Source organism: Melanotaenia boesemani, chromosome 4 (genome assembly GCF_017639745.1).
Source record: "Melanotaenia boesemani isolate fMelBoe1 chromosome 4, fMelBoe1.pri, whole genome shotgun sequence".
Lineage (NCBI taxonomy): Eukaryota > Metazoa > Chordata > Actinopteri > Atheriniformes > Melanotaeniidae > Melanotaenia > Melanotaenia boesemani.
This window is the reverse complement of record NC_055685.1, coordinates 11318268-11338967: the sequence shown is the minus strand read 5'-3', so window position 1 is coordinate 11338967 and position 20700 is coordinate 11318268. Positions and strand designations below refer to the sequence as shown.

General features: G+C 37.3%; 1 protein-coding gene across 19 annotated transcripts in view; it reads left to right on the top strand.

Moving 5' to 3' along the window:
- ptprdb (protein tyrosine phosphatase receptor type Db) overlaps positions 1-20700 on the top strand; it is a 194011-nt gene that overhangs the window by 38669 nt on the left and 134642 nt on the right. The gene's annotated exons all lie outside the window — the stretch shown is intronic.

The following is a 20700-nucleotide window of genomic DNA, read 5'->3' as shown; positions in this document are numbered from 1 at the left end:
GTATACGGAACTCTCTCAACAGCCAGTGTTACACTTCTAAAAGGGATTTTTACACCATGCATTAAACATTTCAGTTCTCACTTCAATTAATAAATAATTTCAGATCAGCGTGATGATGTTGATGCAGAGCAAGAGCAGCGCACAGGACTTTAAACTTTAACTCAGCATGATATATCATCAGAGTTGTAATGTAATTCCACACAATGTGCACAACTTGTAATAAAGAACAATAAATCCCCTTCCACAGGGTCTTCCAACTGAATCTGCCTGTCACAAGCTGTTAGTCATAACAAGGTCCATGTGGGGGATGCAGGGTTATGGGATGGACTTAAAGTGTTTTAAAGGCAATGACACCGTTATTGTTTATTTATGGACTTTAGGTTTCAGCTGTAGTATATCTCAAACTTATTACTCTCAGGCTGTGATGTTATGTTATAATGCTGACAGACTCCCAATGTTTAGAAAAGAAGGTGAAATGTGCTACAATGCTGTACTGCTGGTTTTGACCCTTTGTTCGGGCACACATGGTGTCTGTGTGATGCCTGGCTTCAGTGTTACAGTGCGAGCAGGTGGGCGTGCATGCAGCGTGGTTTTTTTTTACTGGTTGAAAGCGTTGCATCTCCTCTCCAAATGTTTTGTAATTATACATGACCCATTATTGAGATTTGACACGTCTAACCCACTGTGAAGTGCAACACAGTAGACTGAGTAGATTAAGTGGTCCAACAGCTATATCAGCCACACTACATGCTTAAATATAAAAATCACCAAATAAAAAAAAGCTATCAGTCAAGTTAAAAATATATTTAGATTAATCACAGATAATATTTTTAGTAAAGTGACACCTCTTAATTTTCCTGTTATTTTTTTGTGGGTGAAGAGCTGCATGATATATAATTTCATTTTACGATATGCAAACTACAACAATCATCCAGTGATTTATATCATCCAATACAACCGTTAAAATTTGTGTTACAACTGTTGCATAATATAAACAGGAAACTCAAATACATCCCATTAAAAATAAATAAATACAAAAAACTACTACAACATTGCAATTTTCTCTGGTATAAATAAACTATTTTTAAATTTAATTTTTATTTCTCTTGGGGTGTTGCTTAGTTACAGTTGTTAAGCTACATCCTCTTTGTTTGGTGCCAAGACACATTGTAAATGGGGATGCTCTGTGTCCACGTTTTTTTTTTTCAAAACATTGTAAGAATGTCTGTCAGAGATTAGGACAAATGTTTTTTATGTAATTCATGAATAGCCTACTTGATGACCTCTTATGACCTCATATAGCCTCAGTTGTTTAATATATTCAGAAACAAGTTGAACCATACCTGCTTAAGATTTTCAGTCACATTTCTTTGCAAAAGTCTGGAGTCACTTCTAATTTATTTATATTTTGCTTCCAATGAGCCAGACTTTCAAGGTTTTCTTGATAATTCTCCAGAATTTTTTTTTTTCAGAGTTTGGACACAGCTGTCTTTTTAGTCATTTTTTTTGTCCAATCCTGATTCCCGGCCATTTTTGAAGAAAGTCTTTTTTTAATGACAAAATTTCCTTTAATGAAGGCTAATTTAGCACCCATCCTGCATCCTGTCTGTTATGTGAGCTCTCTCCAGTCAGTAAAAGTCAGTCCAATATTGACTCTTGTCTTCTCTCTTTTTCTGTCCATTTCTCTCTTTCTTTTCTTCTCTTCCTCTGATAATTTCCTAATGTCCTCAGTGTGCATTCAAAATGGCCAGTCTGTTAATATCCAGTTGCTGGGGTGTGAGCCAAGCAAAAGCAAAAGTCAACTGTAATGTGTAATGTGTGGCTGAAACCCAAAGTTGCAAAGTGGTGTTTCTCAGCCTCACTACTCAGCAAGTACATCTCCAGGAATGTACATATGTCAGTGTATCATCAAAACCAGTCAGAAACATATTTTTAGGGTCAGAAAGTTATATAGTTATGCTTTAACTCCAATCTTTGAATTATTCAAGCATAAAACAGGTGCCAAACTCAAATGATGAACTAGTTAGTATGTTTACATGACCCTTGAAAAAACAAACAAAATAAAACAAGAAATAATCTGGTAACTTAACCAAATGGCCCTCAAAAAAGTATATAAAAATGTTTGTGTGTCTGAAATTGTATGAAATCGAAGCTCTCAAAATTAGGCTGACACACCCAGATAGTACGGTTGGAGCTTAACTCATATAGATTTATACTCAACTAACCACAGACAAAATCAGTGTTCATGTTTTTGAATATTTACTGTTGAAGTGTCTTTAAGACAGTGTCTGTTTAGTGAGTTCACCTTTGCTTGTACATATAATTATTTCCCATATAAACAGTTGGAAGTAGCAGGATGTGTGGATTATTTTTGTCACACAGGTCCACAGTGTTGTGGTATTGGCCGGATTCCAGTGATAACTCTCATGCATGTAGGGCAATTTTTGGACGGGGATGGTGCTCCAATTAAATGGTCAGGTCAAGCTAACTTGACCCATCTGAGCCTCTTAACTGCAGTCAGTGCTGTCTTTATTCATGACACAACTTGATAAAGAACCTATTTAATTTTCATCGGTGGGCATTTTGTAACCTGCACCCTGTTGCAAAGACACAACACACCAAATATAACACAGTTTAACAGGTATAGAATAATATATTTTTGCGCCATCAAGTTTATCATTAGAAAGCTAAGAGCAAAAAGGTTGACATATCTGTGCACAGTGTATGCGTAAAATCTTCAAAGATCTACAATAGATCAATAGATTCTGAAAATGATGTCCTTTCAAGAATTGAAAAGAAAATAACCCAGCAAAGACCTGTCACTGGACCTGTAATATACATGTAGTTCTTCACTTGATCTAGCTACAGTTTACTGAAGCCTCATCAGGGGTCTCCATGGAAAGGTGGCTAACAAAAAGCCATTCTGGGAAACAGGGAGAAAAGACTGAGGTATACCACATGACACAAGAACTGGACTGAAAATCAGAGACAACAGGTCTAATGGAGTGATGAATCCTCCCTAGTGCCCAGACCTCAACATTATTGAAGCAGAGCGGGATCATCTTGACAGAAAATGGAACAAAAGGCAGCCAACATCCAAAGAGCTTTGAAATGTCCTTCAAGAAGCCTTGAAAACTATTCCTGAAGATTACTTAAAGAAATTACAAGAAAGATTGACTAAAAGAGTTCAGTCTGTGTTGAAGAAAAAAAAACATAGTCATATCAAATATTGACTTTCACACTTTTACCCTTATGTACTGCATTTGTATTTGTGTTTGCATGTTTCAATAAAATAGCTACATAATGCCTTGTGTATTTAGTCAAGGCCATGGGGTTTGTAAGCTGGCAATTCAAAAAATGGATATTTTTGTGCAGTTTTCCTAAAATGAACCACATACTTTTAAATTCTCAATCTTAATTATGAAGATTTTGGTGTCTAAATCATACCAAACAATGGCTGAAAAGGCAAGAAAATAGCAACAAACAGCAACAAAAGTGATTATTAATAATAAACTTACTTTAAAAACACAGCTTAAATTTCATGATAAAAAACAGTTATTTCGTGACAATTGGAGAAAATGCTTTAAAACTGGATTCCTGTGTGTTCTCCTTGTGTAGTCCATTAGCACACAAATACTGAGAAATTCATTCTGTGTACATGAATCAGTAGATTAAGATTTTGTGCCAGCTTCACTTTTATTCGGTGACACTGGATTTTTTGTGCAGAGACAATAGACGGTGTGCTTTGAAGCCCTGCTGCACTGCATCATGATGTCAATAGATAACAATCTCCCCCTTAGGGCACCCCTGATTCGCCATGCTCAGCTTGGTTTATTTTGGGGGTTTTTTCAGCATTTTAAAGGGTAATGGAAATTTTTATTTTATTTTTTTCTGTTTTGAATTAAAAAATAATCCTCTTGTTAAAGTCTAAATGTCATTTCAATGATGCAGGCATGTCTGACAAGATTTAAGAGATTTAAACTTGCTTTGTTTAATTTTGCACTCCTCATCCCTGCTGCTGTATAGAAATATCTTATTAAATATTCTTATTTTCTGAGTATCAGCATCAATAAATTACAAATAACAATTTAGCTATTCTTTTTGTGGTTATACAACATGTTATTCAATGCTAATTGGGAATAAGTGTGCCTGCATCATTTTCTAACATATTGCACTGAATATTACTTTATTAACCCACAAAGTGAAATAATATTGTTGCACTGTAAATAAATATTTAAGAAAGATAAATTAATAAAGATTAATATAGATTGTTGGAAAGTTATGTTAAGTTAGTTGTGCTTTTATCACACTGCATCAAGAGGCCAGACAAGGATGCCCAGTCTCGCCCTCCCTTTTTGTAGTCTTCATTGAACCCCCTCACAGCAGCTATATGACAAAATAAAAAAATCCAAGGAATTCAAATAGCAGACACAGATCACAAAGTCAGTTTATATGCAGATGATTTATTACTTTATCTACATAATACATTTGCATCACTTCAAGAATCTTTAAATATCAATACTTTTTCAATTATCTCTTATTACACTAAAAACTGGAATAAATCAACTACCTACTACCTCTCTGAGATGTTGTTTGGGACTCTAAAGCTCGGAACTCCAGCCTCCCTCTTTGCACTAACAATATCAAATACCAAGGTATCAGTATTTACCTCAGGCTGTCTGAGCTGTTTAAACCTAATTACACTTCTTTCCTTCAAGACCCACTCTGGTGAAAATCATGTTTTTCATGTTGTTCACATGGCCATGTGGTATTTTTCTAATGCTAGAGAACATATCTTGTGAATTTTTTTATCAAAATGGCTTTTCAGAGTATTTCTGCATTTAAATCATTGTGAACCAATGGAGGGCAGAAAAAGGTGAGCTTCGACAGACCTGCATTTACACGTCATAAACCCACAGGGCGAGGCCACATGCTCCTGCCCCGCCCTCTCCGCCCGTTCTGACTCTAAGGATGAAGAGTTGGCGGATCGGCACCTATGTGCAGTAGCGGGTTGCTAATCACGTTAGCTTTCATTATTTACCAAAAAACTTTGCTGTGAGAGAGCAATGGATTAGGTTTGTTGGTCATCACAATATAACAAACCACACGTTGGTTTGCAGTCAACACTTCAAGGAAGACATGGGTCAGCATAGCTCCTATGTTACATGCCTTTTTTAAAATTTTATTTATTTATTTATTTTTTTTTTTTTTTTATTTTTTTTTTTTGCACCGCTAATGATTGGTCTGTGCACTAGCATGCAGAGCCTGCACATATCGACAGGAGGGGTGGCAAGGTGGGGTTGTTGGGAGCCCACGGTGGACGGCACTGAGCAGCGCAGACTGCCCACAACGCAGAGGCAAATTGCTAATGAGCTACTGGAATTTAGAAGCAGAGTCCTGGAAAAGGGCACAGGTTTTGTAATTTTTAACAAAAACTTCATAATCACAATTTAAAGACCACTGACAACATCTTAAATAGTTACAAATAAGCATTGGAGTGGGTCTTTAAGAAAATTGAAGGTGACTATAAGTGCTGGACTAAACTCTCCATGAAAGAATTTCAAAATTAAGACCCTAACCCAGATTAACTACTTTGTCTCCATGATTCTCTCTACACCAATAGATAACTGGTTCAAAACACTAAACAACAATTTTACACATCCACTACACACATCCACATTCTGTTGGAAACCCCCCTTTTTCATGTACATGAAAAAAGAAGAAAGATTACAGTAAAGATTTTATCATTCTTTCCATTTAAATAGATATTTAGAATATTACATTAAACTGTGGGGGGTTTATATGCTAATGCAGTAACACTATGGTAAAAAAAAAATTACAGTTACATGTGTAATACAATAAATATAATATTAATAAACATACTTTAATAATTTAATAAATAGAAAAAGTATGTGTGCAAAGAAAGTATTTTTTATATATTTCAAATGTGCTGTTTAGTAACAGTTATACAGAGATTATAGAGCTGTAACAAAGATTTAAAGTGTTTTTACACTACTACAGAAGCACATTCAATGGCCCCTTTATTAGGTCCACCTTCTGAGTTGAACCCTCTTTTGCCTTCAGAACTGACTTAATTCTTGGAGGCATAGATAAAACAAGGTGGTACACTATGGTCCTTAAGGGATGGACAGGGTCAGCAGCAGTCCTCGGGTAGGCTGTGGTGTCAGATTGATGTTTAGTTAGTATTAAGCGGCCCAAAGTGTGCCAAGAAAATATCCCAGACAATTACAGCACAACCACCAGCCTAAATGTTGTTAAAAGGCAGACGCAATCATTGCTTTCACATTGTTTACACTAAATTCTGACCCATAGCATTTGAATGTTGCAGCTGAAATTCAGACTCAACAGAACAGGTGTAGTGTTTTTCAATTTTATTTGTCCAATTTGGGTGAGCCTGGGCGAACTTTACTAAAACATACTAAAAACATAGAACTTTACAAAGTAGTAAAAAATATAGAAAGCTAATTTAAAAGTTTATTAATTGTATAGGCTGTGATATGGAACCCTGCACCCTGTCATCAGTAATTGAAGTGAAATTTTATCCAGATCTCCCACAAGCAAGCAATGGAGGACGCCAATCGGGCGAAGAAGTTAAGGAGGTTTTAACTGAACACAGATGCCATGTTAGTGTGCTTCTTAGTGTAGTTTATGTTTGCTTTGTTGCCCAAGGTTGTGTAAAACTGTGTTTCTGAAGGCATGTGCCTACATCTAAGACTTAGTCTACGTCCTTGTGTGTGTGTGTCTGGGTCAGTGTTTGGAGTGTGCTCTGTTGGGACTTTGTGTAGAGCCTCATTAGTGGCTAAGGTTTGGCCGGCATGCTGCAACTGGAGACACTCGGGGCACTAAGTCATATGCCACTCTACTGCTGCCCCATCTGCCATGTTGGCTCTCACTTTACACTTTTGTTTCTTTCTTGTGCATGTAAATCTTTACAAGTCTCATTCTAAAGTACAATGACTTTGTATTTACTGATATTTCTAGTGCACTTTATCTTAGTTGATAAATACATTTACTGTATGTCAGGCAGTTGCATTGCCTTCTCTCTTTATCATTTCATCATTAAATGAATATTATAACAGTCATGATGGGGGATTTACTGTAGGTGCTATAAGCAGTTGGTGCTGATGAGAGGGCCGATTGGGTTTGTGTTAAACTGTATAGGAAATATGACCTTTTTGTGCTGGTTGGATCCAAAAAGTGAAAGAGCAGCCAGTGGATTTAATCCTTGATAACTTAAGATATCTGAACGTTCAGCAGACTTATTGTTCATCCACTTTGACCTTCTCTCTTTCACTCTGACTTTCAAATACACACACAAATACACACCAGGAGGCTGCAGATCTCCTTTCTCCAGCTGTCTTTGATCTGCATTACCAACATGAAATGTAGCCCACTGTAAAGATAAGCATGAAAAGACAATTGTGGCAGGAAGAGAAGGAAGATAAATGGATTAGTTGGAATTTGTGTTTTAGAATGTGAATCAGATGAGATGGTTTATTTACTGATGTCCTTGCTGGTTCTGCTTTGCAGATACTGAAGAAGCAAGTTAACCCTTATTAACTCTGGCAAAATTTCAATAAGCACCAGACCAGAAAAAGAGCTGTTACAACTTTCCCCTGCTAGATGGTAGACATATGAATCTTCAACGTAACACAATTGGTAGAGAGGAGAGGGTGGGGTGGGGGAGGCGAGGGAGGGGGTCTGTTCAAAGTTTATGAGGAAATCGCATTTGAAAGACACCATACTGAGCAGATGAGGAAGTGCTCATAGTCGGTGATGCAGAGTGGATTACAGAGAAAGCAGCAACATATCGAAATGCTTTTTCGCTGTTGATGGTGTACTTTCTCAGCAATTACCCATCTCTGATTCTGGAGGAGAAAATTTGCCTACTGAGGATGACGAGTAGTTATCTAGCAACAATGAAAGTGATGCTGCTGTTGAAAATCATGTCATAGTTCATGGTGAAAAGTATGGAATCTAATACAGCTGACAACCTGTCATGCCACAATACAAAATTAGACAAGTAATTTTACTACGATCATAAACTCTGGTTCATTTTTTCTTTTTTTTTCTTTCATAGTATGCCTCCAAAACTGTAAAATCTCTGGTGCCTAAAGGATTAACTTTATACACTACTTACAAACTGATGCACTGATACAAAGACTGATATTACATTATAAATGTGCTGCATTTGAGTAGAATCATGCAATGATTTCTTCATCTCAAACAATTTATTGAAACAAAACCTAAAAACAGTGGTGGGTATTCCACAACAATTAAACATTATCAATGTCTCAATAACCTGTCATGTGTCGTCTTGGTCTGATGATGTCGAAATGTGAACAGTGTGAGTAAGAGAATTGTTTAGCTATAAGATTGAACCATTTCATGGTTTAGACTCTCATTTGTGTTGTTGGTAATCATCTTGTTAAAGAACAGCATGTTATTGCATTAGTACTTAAGCAATAAAATGTTAAGAAAAAGTCTAATTAAAATCACCTATAATGGTTATATTGTAGCTACATTCTGAAATCATACAAAAAATGGAATATCCCTAACTTTTTGAGTACTGTATATTCTCATTTATGGTAACTGTAAAGAGATGCTTTATTCTGAGGTTGTAGGTGACAAAAAAAAACATCAAATGTTGAGTTTTGGGTTAAGTCTACAGTTTACCTTCACAACACAACAATATTAATCAAATAAATAATGAGCCAAAATGCTCAGTTGTATTCTACAGTTATCCACCACTTTCAACATGTATTTTTTGTTTGTTTGTTTGTTTTGTTTGCCTCTTATTTTCCATTTATCTCTGTCCAAATTGAACTTGTTTTAATCTATAACCTTTCTCTTTCTGTACCTACAACATTTAAAGTTTTCCTTTTTTATCATTACTAAATAACTTGCCAAGTTTTTTTTTAATATTCTCCACATTATGTAATCATTGCTAACCCATAGTGCTGCTGTACAATGTGATTAAACTCTGCCTGACCTCAGCTCCTCCATGATGGGCAGAGTTAACAGAAAGATTTAGTCTCCAGCTCAAAAACCAGTTTCAACTGTTCTGGTCTTGATAAGAAATTGTTTAGAATAAAATGGAATAACAGAAGGAAAACAACCATTGTAGCATGCAAAAGTTGCTATTAACACTAAATAAAGGTAATGCTTTACTTAACATCAGGTTTCTGGCCTCACTGTCATCGCTGCAGGTGAAATGATTGGCTGTAGCACAACTCACAAGAACTTCATAGTCACAGTTTTCTCATATGCCATTTTGACATAGAAATTCATCATAATCATGCTATATTGTGTTTAACAAGACAATAGTGGATGAAGGCAGTTAAAAATAACCAGACAGACAACATAAGCTGCAGCTCAAGCAGTTTTTCTCATTCATTTCACCTAAATGTTATAAAAATACAAAGACAACTGGGGAAATGTAGTCTATTATTGTAAGGAAACCATAGAGTAGGATTTTCTTTAACAACAGTTATTTATTCATAAGAACAATCTGTCAAATTCCTCTGAACTGCTGATCAGAAGCTAAATTAATCTGATGCTATATGCCTGTCCACTTATCAGGTCCAGCCTGGTCAGAATACAGCTAATGTTAGAGAAAAGCACCACTTGCTCATTCAAACATTACTCAGACACATTCAGTTGACATCAGATAAATGGGAAGCTGTGGCTTCAGATAAGAAGTCTCTGCAGAACAGAAGCGGACATTTGTCAATCAAATTTATTCAATCAGTTGTAAAGCCGTGATTGGTTAGAATAGGACTTTGCAACCATTTCTGACTCATTTTGATGGCACACTGACATTCATTATGCAGATTCCTGGAGACATTGCTGCCCCTGCATCGTCCAGAGGCTGAAAAAACTCTGCTTCACAACATTTATTTTCCAGCCCAGGGCATCATGGGACAGCTGCTATTTATGCCAGGGCATCACACATCGGCAACTGGTTAACGCATTGGCCAACTTGAAAGTGGCTGCTTCAGTAAAGAAATGAAAGAGGACATTATCGGAGGAAGCGAGGACAAAAAAGAAGGAAAATGTCAGAACAATAGATAAGACAAGTGTCAACATCGGACAGGCTTTCACTATCAGAAGAGAGCTCTGAGAAGAGACAGGATGCAATCAATGCAGAATTATCCTTCATTAAGGAACACCACAACGTGAAAATCTGCCAAAGTTCAGTAGTGCTGATTAAAGTCAAGGGTGTCCAAACTATGCTTAAATAAATTAGCATATTATCAAACTGTATTAATAATTTATGCCACACAACTATTTTTGTGGATAGAGACATAGTCTGCCACCATCTCAAAATGCACGATGTGGCACCAGCACTGTGCTGCCATCAATTTCTAATGGAATGAAGCTAAAATTTGCTACAAAGAAAGTAGCTAAATGTTGCCAGTTGATGTACTTTTGTTTCTTATTTTATTAATTACATCATTGAGCCATATTTCCACTCTGCTTAGCACCTGCCCTTTACATCTGTTTGCTTCTCTTGCATTCTTTGTTTACATATAACATATCTTGATAGAGCCCAATTCCCAATTAAGCTGCCCTTATATATTTTTCTGCTCCTGTTATAAGACGGTGAACTAAATCTGACATTAAAATTGAAAAGCACATGAGAAAGAGGTACAGTGTTTACCATCATTGTAAGGCTGCTTTGCTATAATAAAATGCTATTTTTTAAGCAGTATCTTCTGACCCAAACAAAATTAGAGCATGTGCTGTGTTTTTATCTGTATTTACATGTACAATGACAACAGCGAGAATAAAGTGGCAGGAAGTCCCTGCTGCTCCACTTTCTTTGTCACTGTGAGCTTTTGAAACCTCTTTTCTCTATGAAGTAACTCAGGTTTGTCCTAAAACTCACTTGAGTATGTGCATTATTATTATTATTATCTCCCCTACCGTCACCATGTTTGCCATTGTCTAAAACTGACGTCGAAATTCTTTTCATGTAAGGCATGCACTGCCTGCATAATAAGGCAGTCATGTTTTTAGCATTATTGTGCCATCTATGTAAAAAAAGCTATAGCTGCTCCCAGTTCAGGTACTATGAAGAGTGTTTTTGTTATTTCTCAGTAGCATCAAATGACAGCATTGAAGTCAACATTATGTTATAAATTTAGGATTGTTATAATAGTGTCTTCTAAAAGTACTGCACATATAAGCAGCAGGAGAGAAACATGACTCATATGAAGATTTCCACATTAGAGGAACACATTTCTCAGGTGCTTAGAGAACAAACCATAAAGTCTGTTTGCTTGTTTGTTTAGTTTTTTTTGTAGTTTGGGTTGTGTGTTTTCAGTATCTTACCTGCAATAGGCACTGGTCAGATTACTCCCTTTTTAAAGAATTAAGCTAAAGCTAAAAGCTACTCACAGGAAGACCATCAGAAAATACATTTTTTTTAATCATTCAAAAACAACTCAAACCTAAAATTTCGTAGCTTGAGTGAAAGCTATGTTATAATTGTGACAAGCGTGAGGTTAACATGATCTGTTTCACTGAACAGCGTTGCAAACCAGACTATTTTTGAATGTATCATAGGTCATAGATCATGTTGCTACTCTCAGAAGCTGAGAAAATGTAAACAACTGTTTTGCTAAAGTGATGCACTGCAAACATCCATAAACTCTCACTAGAGTAGCTTTTAGCTTTAGCTAGCCTGCCAGACAAGCTTCTGATTCCATTCACTGGTTAAAGTACTCTAACCAGTGTCTCTTGGAGGTGATATACTGACTTCTCATAAAAACTTAATACAACCCCACTTAAAAAGGGAGATAAAGAAAGAATACGAAAATAAACATTAAATATCAGGAAGGGAAGTGGAATGTTCTTGTATGTGCAGGGTTTTCAATCATACATTTGCTTTCAACTGTGGACAGCAAGAAGTGATCTTTGTTACTTCCTGGCTGGTTTTAGGCGGGTTAGGCTTAGAGGTAGGGTTAGAAATCAAAGCTACTTTGTTGGAGTCATGATTAGAGATAAAATACATTCTTTTTTAAACTGTCACTAATGGACGTCACTTTTACACGTCACATGTTATTGCTCCTGCTACCACTAGAGGTCATGTCTCATGTCATCACACTGTAGGTCGCTATAATCTGTATTTTTCACAAGATGTGACTATTTGTCTACTAAAAGTCTATTTGTAATATTAAACCAGCATGTCATTTTGCCCAATAATTGCTGCTTTTTAATTTTTGACATTTTAATCAGTATTCTGTGAATATACAGAAGTAAAATGTAAAATGTTGGTCTATTACTTGTAATGGATCACGCAGGAATCTTGGTCAAATCTATGTGCATGTGTGCATTGTGCTGTGAAATTGTGAAGCTGTCAGTCAGTCTAGAAACTTTCATCGCTCCAGATGGCAGGCGAGAAGAAAAGATGAAAAGGTAAAAATTAGCCAACTGATGAGTTGGATGTCAGCTGATATTATTGGGGAGGGGGTTGGGGGCTTGAATAATTCTGCTTGATTAAAAATCGGAACACTTCTCTTGTTGTAGCATAGTTGAACATAGATTTAAAGTTGGTGTGGGTAAATGTGGGTAAGAACATAAATACAATGGAAAGATATGCAGTACATAGACGTAAACTAGCAGACTGGCCACTGCATGAACCTGTCCAGTTAACAATTTCCCTCTTTATGTACAGCAGCAACTTAAGATGTGTAATGTAATGTGTTTGTGGTAAAACTCGTTTACAGCCTCAGCTTTAATAGCTCTTCTCAGCAGGAGAAAGGTTAATTATCACATCCTGCTACAGTCACGCAGGACACCTCCTCCTGTCAAGCACACATAACACTCTGAATCACACAAACATGGAGACCATCAAACTAAACTGTGAGCATGTGTGTGTGTAAAACTGTCACGTAAAGAGGTAATCTAGCATCTGCTTGTCCTCATTTCCCTCATCACAATTTCACTTCCTGTGTCCTTCTTCCTCTCCTACCACAAATATTCATAGCATGACAGGCCCAATGCCACAAATTTCATTCATGCCTCTCATAAAGATGAAGCTGAAAACATCCCTGTATGTCATGTTCTCTGACGTTGAATCAGTTTGTAAAGTGTGTGCGCTGTCAGATCGCTTGCAGAAATCAAAAATAATTAGAGATGGGTGGACAGAGGTGTTCCCTGGATGTGAAGCAGGGATCAGCAGAAAATGATTGCTGTTGTTTTCTCTGGTTGAAGTCAAACAGTTTAGACGGGGGGAGAAAAGAGAAAGTGACAACTGTGAAAGAACCACAATGAAATGTTAGCACTTTTTTCTTCTAAATATGGATTAGGCCATTTTACATCATGAACTTTATACAGTATCTCTAAATGCTTTCATGCCATCTTCAAATCTTCAAGCCACTTATCTTTTGCATCAAACTTTTCCTTTCATACACAGTTCTCAGTTTTTATTTCTTTTTATCTTCCTATTTTCATACACCTTACTTGTGTTGTCTCCCATCCACCCCCTTCTTCTCTCCATCCTTATTTTATTGCCAGTCTAGATAGCGTCAGCAGCAGGTGCTGAGGCTTGGAGAGGTGGAAAAATAGGGTGAGAAAAACATGGGAGGGAGGGAAGATGGGAGGAAAGGAGCCAAGGGGAAAAGGAAGACTGCAGAAGAACAGAGAGAGATTAATAGATCAAGTGGAGTGGCGTATGATGAAAGTTTAGAGGAGTATGGAGAGGAATGGAAATGGAAATGCAAGGAGAGGGGTGGGTCAGGTTAAGGTGGGACTTGAGCAGAAAGAAGAGTGGGGGGTAAAAGTAAAAGGAAAAAAGGATCTCATCAAGTCAGGTAGGAGCCATGAGAGGGAAAGAGGTGTGTAAGAGGTTATTTTAATGCATGGTGCTGGAGGTGGGGAGAGAAAGAAGTGCCAAATGAGGGGTGTGGGGGGATTGATGAGAGGTGTGGAGTAAAGGAATGAATGAGGTGAAGAAATTAAGTGTTGCAAATGGGGGAATGGTAAAGAATAGCTGGGAGAAGTATTGGAAGTCCTGGAAAAAGGTGGGGACTGAAAAGACAGAAAAAATGGATAGATGGATGGATGGATGGATGGATGGATGGATGGATGGATGGATGGATGGATGGATGGATAGGAAGAATGTTGTGGTTTTTTTACGGGAGGACACTGGCTGCAAGGAAGTGAGTTGGGTAATAAGGCCATAGCTCATTCCTGTGGAAGTGTGTGTGTGTGTGTGTGTGTGTGTGTGTGTGTGTGTGTGTGTGTGTGTGTGTGTGTGTGTGTGTGGTAGCCTATGTGTGCAAGTCATGTGTCTGTGAGCACTGGGGTAGTGAAAAAGGGAGCAGCCTCTATCCTATTAGTGACTACCTCTCTGGATGAGTTATATGCACCTCGTTTTTCACCAACTGGATGACGGCAGATACTCAAGAAGAAACAAACACAAGTGTGCACACGCACACATGCACAATTGTGCAGCTACAGGAGCAGTGACAGGAGTAATCTGCTTGTCCTTCCTGATGGGAAAAGGGAATGCCATCAGAGCAGAAAATATCCACAGCTTGCCACCAAAGTGTGAAATCAGAAAAATCTTAGAAACCCATGTATTAATATGTGTAAAAATATGTCTGTTTCTGTGTTGTACAAGATTATTAAGAAGAGTATTCATCTGCTTGTTACATAACTTGTCATAGAACATTACTTTAAAAATTTTTTGCTAATTAATCCCAAAGTAATCTGTAATGTTATTAAGAAGTTGGCTAAGCTATGTCAAAAATGTTTTTAAAAACCTCAACATATAACTGCTGCATCTTTAAACACACACAAAAAAGATCATTTGGGATTAATTCAGAGCTAGTGTAATGTTACATAGCTAACATGGCTAATGAAAAATGTTCCCCTGTATTACCACTAAAACAGACTTTTCACAACTATAAAAAAAAGAGAAACCAAACTCTCTTTTCGTCTGTATATCAAATATTCTTACTTAAATGAACAGAACTGAAGTCATGGCATCCCAATTAGCAAGCCTCTTTTTCACTGGCTTCCAAAACTTAGCAAAATATCTTATTTAGCATTTGTTCCATCTGTCGCTTTTAAACAATATTGCTGTGAGGTTTATATCTGTGTATGTAATTTTATCTTTCAGTACAAACCCCAGAATGACACTGTTTTAGAAGGACATGTGGAATAAATGGCAAATTAATAATTTGCTGAGTTGAGGAGATAGTGAAAAAGTGGTATCATAGGATATCACAACTTCAGTTGTGTCTATTTAAGGTAGGAGTTTCGTGTTCAATTGTGCAACTCCTGTGTATGATGTCTAATTAGTTTCAAAAGTTAAATGTGTGGAAACTGAGCATATTTGTGCCCTGCCCTGTTGCTGTTATAAATGAACTCCATGGTGAAGAGGAATTACATATCATGACTGCACTTATTTGTCTCAGAATATTCTCAGAATGGCCTTGTGATAAGTTTTCATGCTTAATTCCATAACAAAGTTTTTTGCTGGCAGCGAGATCTATAGATCCCCAGCTGTTACAGGTCAAGTAACATAAGGGCAAATCTCAAAAGTTAGTGCATGGGATGTAGATCTTCTGAAACAAGCCCTAAAGGCCAATTTATGAAGTTAGGTATGTCTGTTTCAAAAGCCATTGCCCTCATACATACATGCTTTCCTTACACTGCATGGTGATTTGCAAATACATCCACCAGAGGGGATTTCAGAGTTCAAAGTTCACCTGCAAGTTCCGACGTCAATTTCAGACAACAGCAAACATGGCAATGATGGATGAGATCAGATAATGTACATCAGGGATCGCCAACATGCAGGTTTTCAATGTGTCCCTGCTGCAACACACCTGGCCCTCACCAGCCCTCAACGACCCATTAGTGCATGGACATGTTGAAAGCCTGCAGGACAGTGGTTCAAGAGGTCCGGAGTTGGTGATCCCTGATGTACATCCTCAGAAAGAGACATAAAAGAGACATAAAAGAGACAGCACAGTAGAAGGTGGTGGTCTGTACTGCCATTAAATACGTGACTTTTTCTGCTTTGTTCCTTCCGTGGGTCGCACTGGTCAACACTGCCCCCGCGCTTTCCAGGGGTACTACTTTGTTTGCTCTGTCAGGGCCAACAAAACAGACCAAATTCTGCATGTAAAAGAGGATGGAAAGGCTTTTCTTAGCATCAGTGTTTTGAGTAAGATGCCAATCGTACTTATTTATGTTGTTGGTGGCATTTATTCTTATTATGGTGCCTGCTTAGGGTTCACTTTAAGGACACTTTTTTTAGATAATAGATTAGAGTCTTCAGAGAGATGTATTTTGAGTCTGCTTTCCACGCTAATCAAGCCTCTGCAGTCATGACAAATTGTTGGATATGCAGTCATCTGCATAATGACAAACACAGACGTCACGCAGAATCTAGCCAACTTGGGTGTTCTCATAAATGTGCAAAAGCATGACGCCTACGAAATAGGCAGGATAAAAGAAGGAAGAAAAAGGATATAAAGAAAGATTTTCCTTTTCATCACTTATTGGATGTGTGCCAGTAATTCGTTGTTTTTGGAGCTGTACATTGACAAGAACAGACCAAGCAGAAAGATAAATTAAAACTCAACATCTTATGGTCAAAGAACCGTGCTGTGAGCATGCAAGTAGATTATCTTTTGTTCAGCTAACATCATTGTGCTCTTGCAGACAGTGTCTGACTAGTGTATAATCAGTTGCTTCAGGTAATTGCAAGGTATTTAATAAAATCCCTGCTATCTTAAAGGGGTTTGCAGTTTGGACCAGTTCCCACGGTTTTCTGTTTTAAACCTTCCTGAATCTTTTCAGTGTTCCCCCCCCTCAAAATAAAAATCACCAAAAAAGCCACAGGAAAGTTTAAAACGAGGAAAGGATTGATACTTTACCACATCTAAACATACACACACAGAGTTAAAACATTTTTTTTAATTCAGTCTTGTCCTTTAAAGTAAAAGTTCATTTGTGTTATTGGAATTTACTATTGTGACATTTTCTGCTGGGAATGAAAACTGACCCCCATCACACACTACACCCCCCGTAGTCCAAACAAACACAAGGACTAATGGTTCAGAGAGAAGAGATTTCACTATCTATTCCAATAATTTTACTCATTTTAATTAAATTTATGCATATTCCTTCCTGTTAAGAATTTAGGGCATGTATATCAGTAAGAGGGAGAAAAAGAAGAGAGAGAAGTGGGAAAAAAATGGGTCACTTTCGCAGTGGGATCGAGAGGCTTCATTAGGACGCCTGTTCCAGCCGTCTTGTGGCCATTCTAATTCCGCCCCAGCATTCCTATCCAGCCCTCGTGGGAATCCAATATCTGCCTAACATTTGCGACCTCGTCAAAAGCAAGAAATAACCAGGTGTCAGGTCATGCTGGTCTCTCCCACCTCCACAATGGTGACATTCTGCCTCCTTTCTCTATTTATTCAGCCTATATTACAGCTTCGTCTCGCTTACTTTTGAAAGGAAAATGTCAGGTGTTACTTACCCAAAACTTTTATAGGCTCGCAGTCAGAAAATCTGTACTTTTTGTCTTTGCAGTGTAAGCATTCAGATGTTAGCACTCAGACAGCTGGATGTTACCTGTGAAAAAGGGAATTACATGTACCGTGTAATTTTGCCTTTCAAATATGATAGATGATCAGATGGAATAGGACTAAATCCTACCTAAGATTCTCCTCTCTAGAAGTTCTTGCACATCTCATTTGCCCTTTCTCACTTTCCATAATTCTCCATATGTTCGTCCCTCGTCTTTGCACTGCAACACCCCTTCATAATTCTTACTTCTCTTCTGTGTAGACACTCTCTTTTACTTGTTTCACTCCCTCAGCCAGTCGCTCTCTTGGCCCTCAGCACACTACAGTCCAATATGTCTTTAAAAGTAGGACATCACTGAGTAATTTGTTGCAGCCAAGAAGTGATAATTCAGAATTGTCACCATATATCCATGGCTACAGGTCTGCCCCAAGCACACAACAGCACCCTTTTCTCAAGAGAACATGGTTTTTCTTATCATTGTAGAGTTAAGCAGAATTTAAAAATATATTTCAAAAAGGACCGACACCACTTCTTCTGCAGCTATTCTTCCTTCCAGTAAGCCCGATGACGTGTTGTAGCTCACTTTGCTTTAATGTTGTTGGCTTGGTACAGGCTGTTTTAAGTGGTTTGGCAAGAAACTGAATAGATTATTACGTTTGTACTAAAGTAATTGTAATTTGCTTCAACGCATTTAAATCTAAAGTCATAGAAAACTTTAGAGATTCTTTATTATAGACTATAGAGATTGCTATCCCAGTCACCTTGACTTTGATTCCTACACTACGTTGTTTTGGTGTCTGGGGTTTATAGCTGTAGGGAGGAAGGCATTGACAAGACATGGAAGTTAAAGCAAAAGCACAATTTTGTTGAATTAGAAGAAGCATAAGATGTGAATTCTGATTTTTAGTCAATGTCTTGCAACTCTCCAATCTTGCGTATGTGGGAAAATTGACGGATTTTGCTGTAACGACTGCTGAAGCACAATTTTGCACTTAAAACTGTGTTTAATACAATTTCAAGGATCAGCACAACAAGCTTTTTACAGAAAACTTGACATCGTGTGACAGAACTGCTCTGGTAAACATGCAGGCAAGGACTACCAAGATTTGCTTTAATTATTATTTTTTTATTTATTTTTTTTTTTTCATAAAGTCATCAGTTACGTAGAATAAATTCTGAGTGGGGAAAGAAATTTAAGCAAGGATTTTGCAGTCGGATTAAACACAGTAAACGTAATGTTTACGGCCATGTTTTAGGTACACCTATTAAATTGCTTGTTTACACAAATACTTAATCATTCAACATCATGGCAACAACTTAATGTATTTAGGCAAGTAGACATGGTTAGGATGACTGGCTGAACACTGATGGGAATAACGGCATTAAAATGAGCTGCATTGCTAATGCAGCTCATATAACTATTTATTCTTTCCATGGTTGCAACGTTGTCACCCTTACTGACAAAAAATATGGCACATTCCTATAATTTAGCACACTGAAGCTGTCTTCCTCTGACCAGGAGCTTAAGGGTAGAAACATCCTGATAAGTGATGATGATTGTCTGAGGAAGAGTAAAATGTCATGGTAAGCCAAACAGAGGCATACTTGGACAAGTGTGAACACTCAAACACACACACAAACGACTAAGAGACACATGCAGCAGCGGTGAGCCTGGAGAAAATAAAGGTAGTATTTTAAAAAGTGGAAGCACAGACATTACTTTTACTTTACTGAGATAAAAGACAACAACGTTATGTAAAATGTACATTAAGCCCAGAAATATAGTGGTTCTTCATGTCAGATGTAAGGTTTTTTAATCTCATGAATCACCTGTTATTGTCCCGGCTTCTAGAAAGCCGGGACAGTGCTGTTGATGATAGCAGCCCAGATCCAGGTGAGACTAACTTAAGCTCATAAAGAAGGAGACAGAACCATGCCATCAGCATCAGCAGATTTTTCTGCTCTTATACATAAATGAACAGGTGGGCAAATTCAAAGTTCCTTCAAAGGGAACATATCTGAACATTTTAACATTTTTTTTAAGTAGTTCAATAGTTACTTTCTCTCATAACTAGTTACTTTTATAATGCTGTAACGCAATTACTAACTCAGATTTGACAAAGATGATTATGTAGCTAATGTGCAAAGTGAAGAAATTTTACTTTTACGTAAATTTACAAAACTTATAGAAAATGTGTGGCTGGATGAATGGATGGATGGATGGATGGATGGATGGATGGATGGATGGATGGATGGATGGATGGATGGATGGATGGAATAATTTGGCTGTCCCCCTAATAATCTCTGTTTGTATTGTCTGTGGTTTGATTTTCAAAAGCTAAAAACTAAAGAAAAATAAATTTCAACTCTTTGTCTCTAACCAGAACCTAAAATGAGCCTGTCTCCAAATTCAAGACTAATCAGTTGCCGGCATGTCTGATAATAATAGCAACAAAAGGCCAGTATATTTCTTTCATTTCTGCTTTTAATTAATTTATTCTTTTCCACTTTCAGGGTGTTGAAGTAGAACCTTTCTTTTGTTGTTGAGAAGATTATAATAATTATATTGCTGCTCTTTTCCACCTGCTGATGTTAGTTAACTGACCTTTTGGATCAGGTCTAATTAGCTTTGGGTCTTTTCAGGTTGGATCGGTCTCTGTTTGAAGCACCATCAGATTAGTCTTTTTTTTTTAATCTGCCATTCAATCCTTAGTACGTAGTGCAGATACAGAAGGGGTTCATCAAAGACTACAAATTAGGTTGTTAAGAGGAGTGGGACTGAGCCCCAAACAACCAAGTCTTGAGCACAGGGGGAGTGCTCCAGTTTTCTAAAAGTCTGTCTCAAAAATGAGTTTAGTGTCACTCCGGACTGGACAGAATTGCTTCTTTTGCTCCATTGACAAAAAGAAAGTTGTAGGATTAACCCAAATTAATGAGCAATGAAACACAAGTCCCATTTTTCTTGTTACAAGTCGATTTCTTTTAAATAGAAATTCATCCCTAACTTTGTATCTCTGATCTCACGCAGAGTGATCAGTCAAGGATAAGCTATTCTCTTTGGTCACATTTTCTGTATTAGTGTGTCAAAACTTTAAATACTGGTACTTTTTCAAGTTGTTT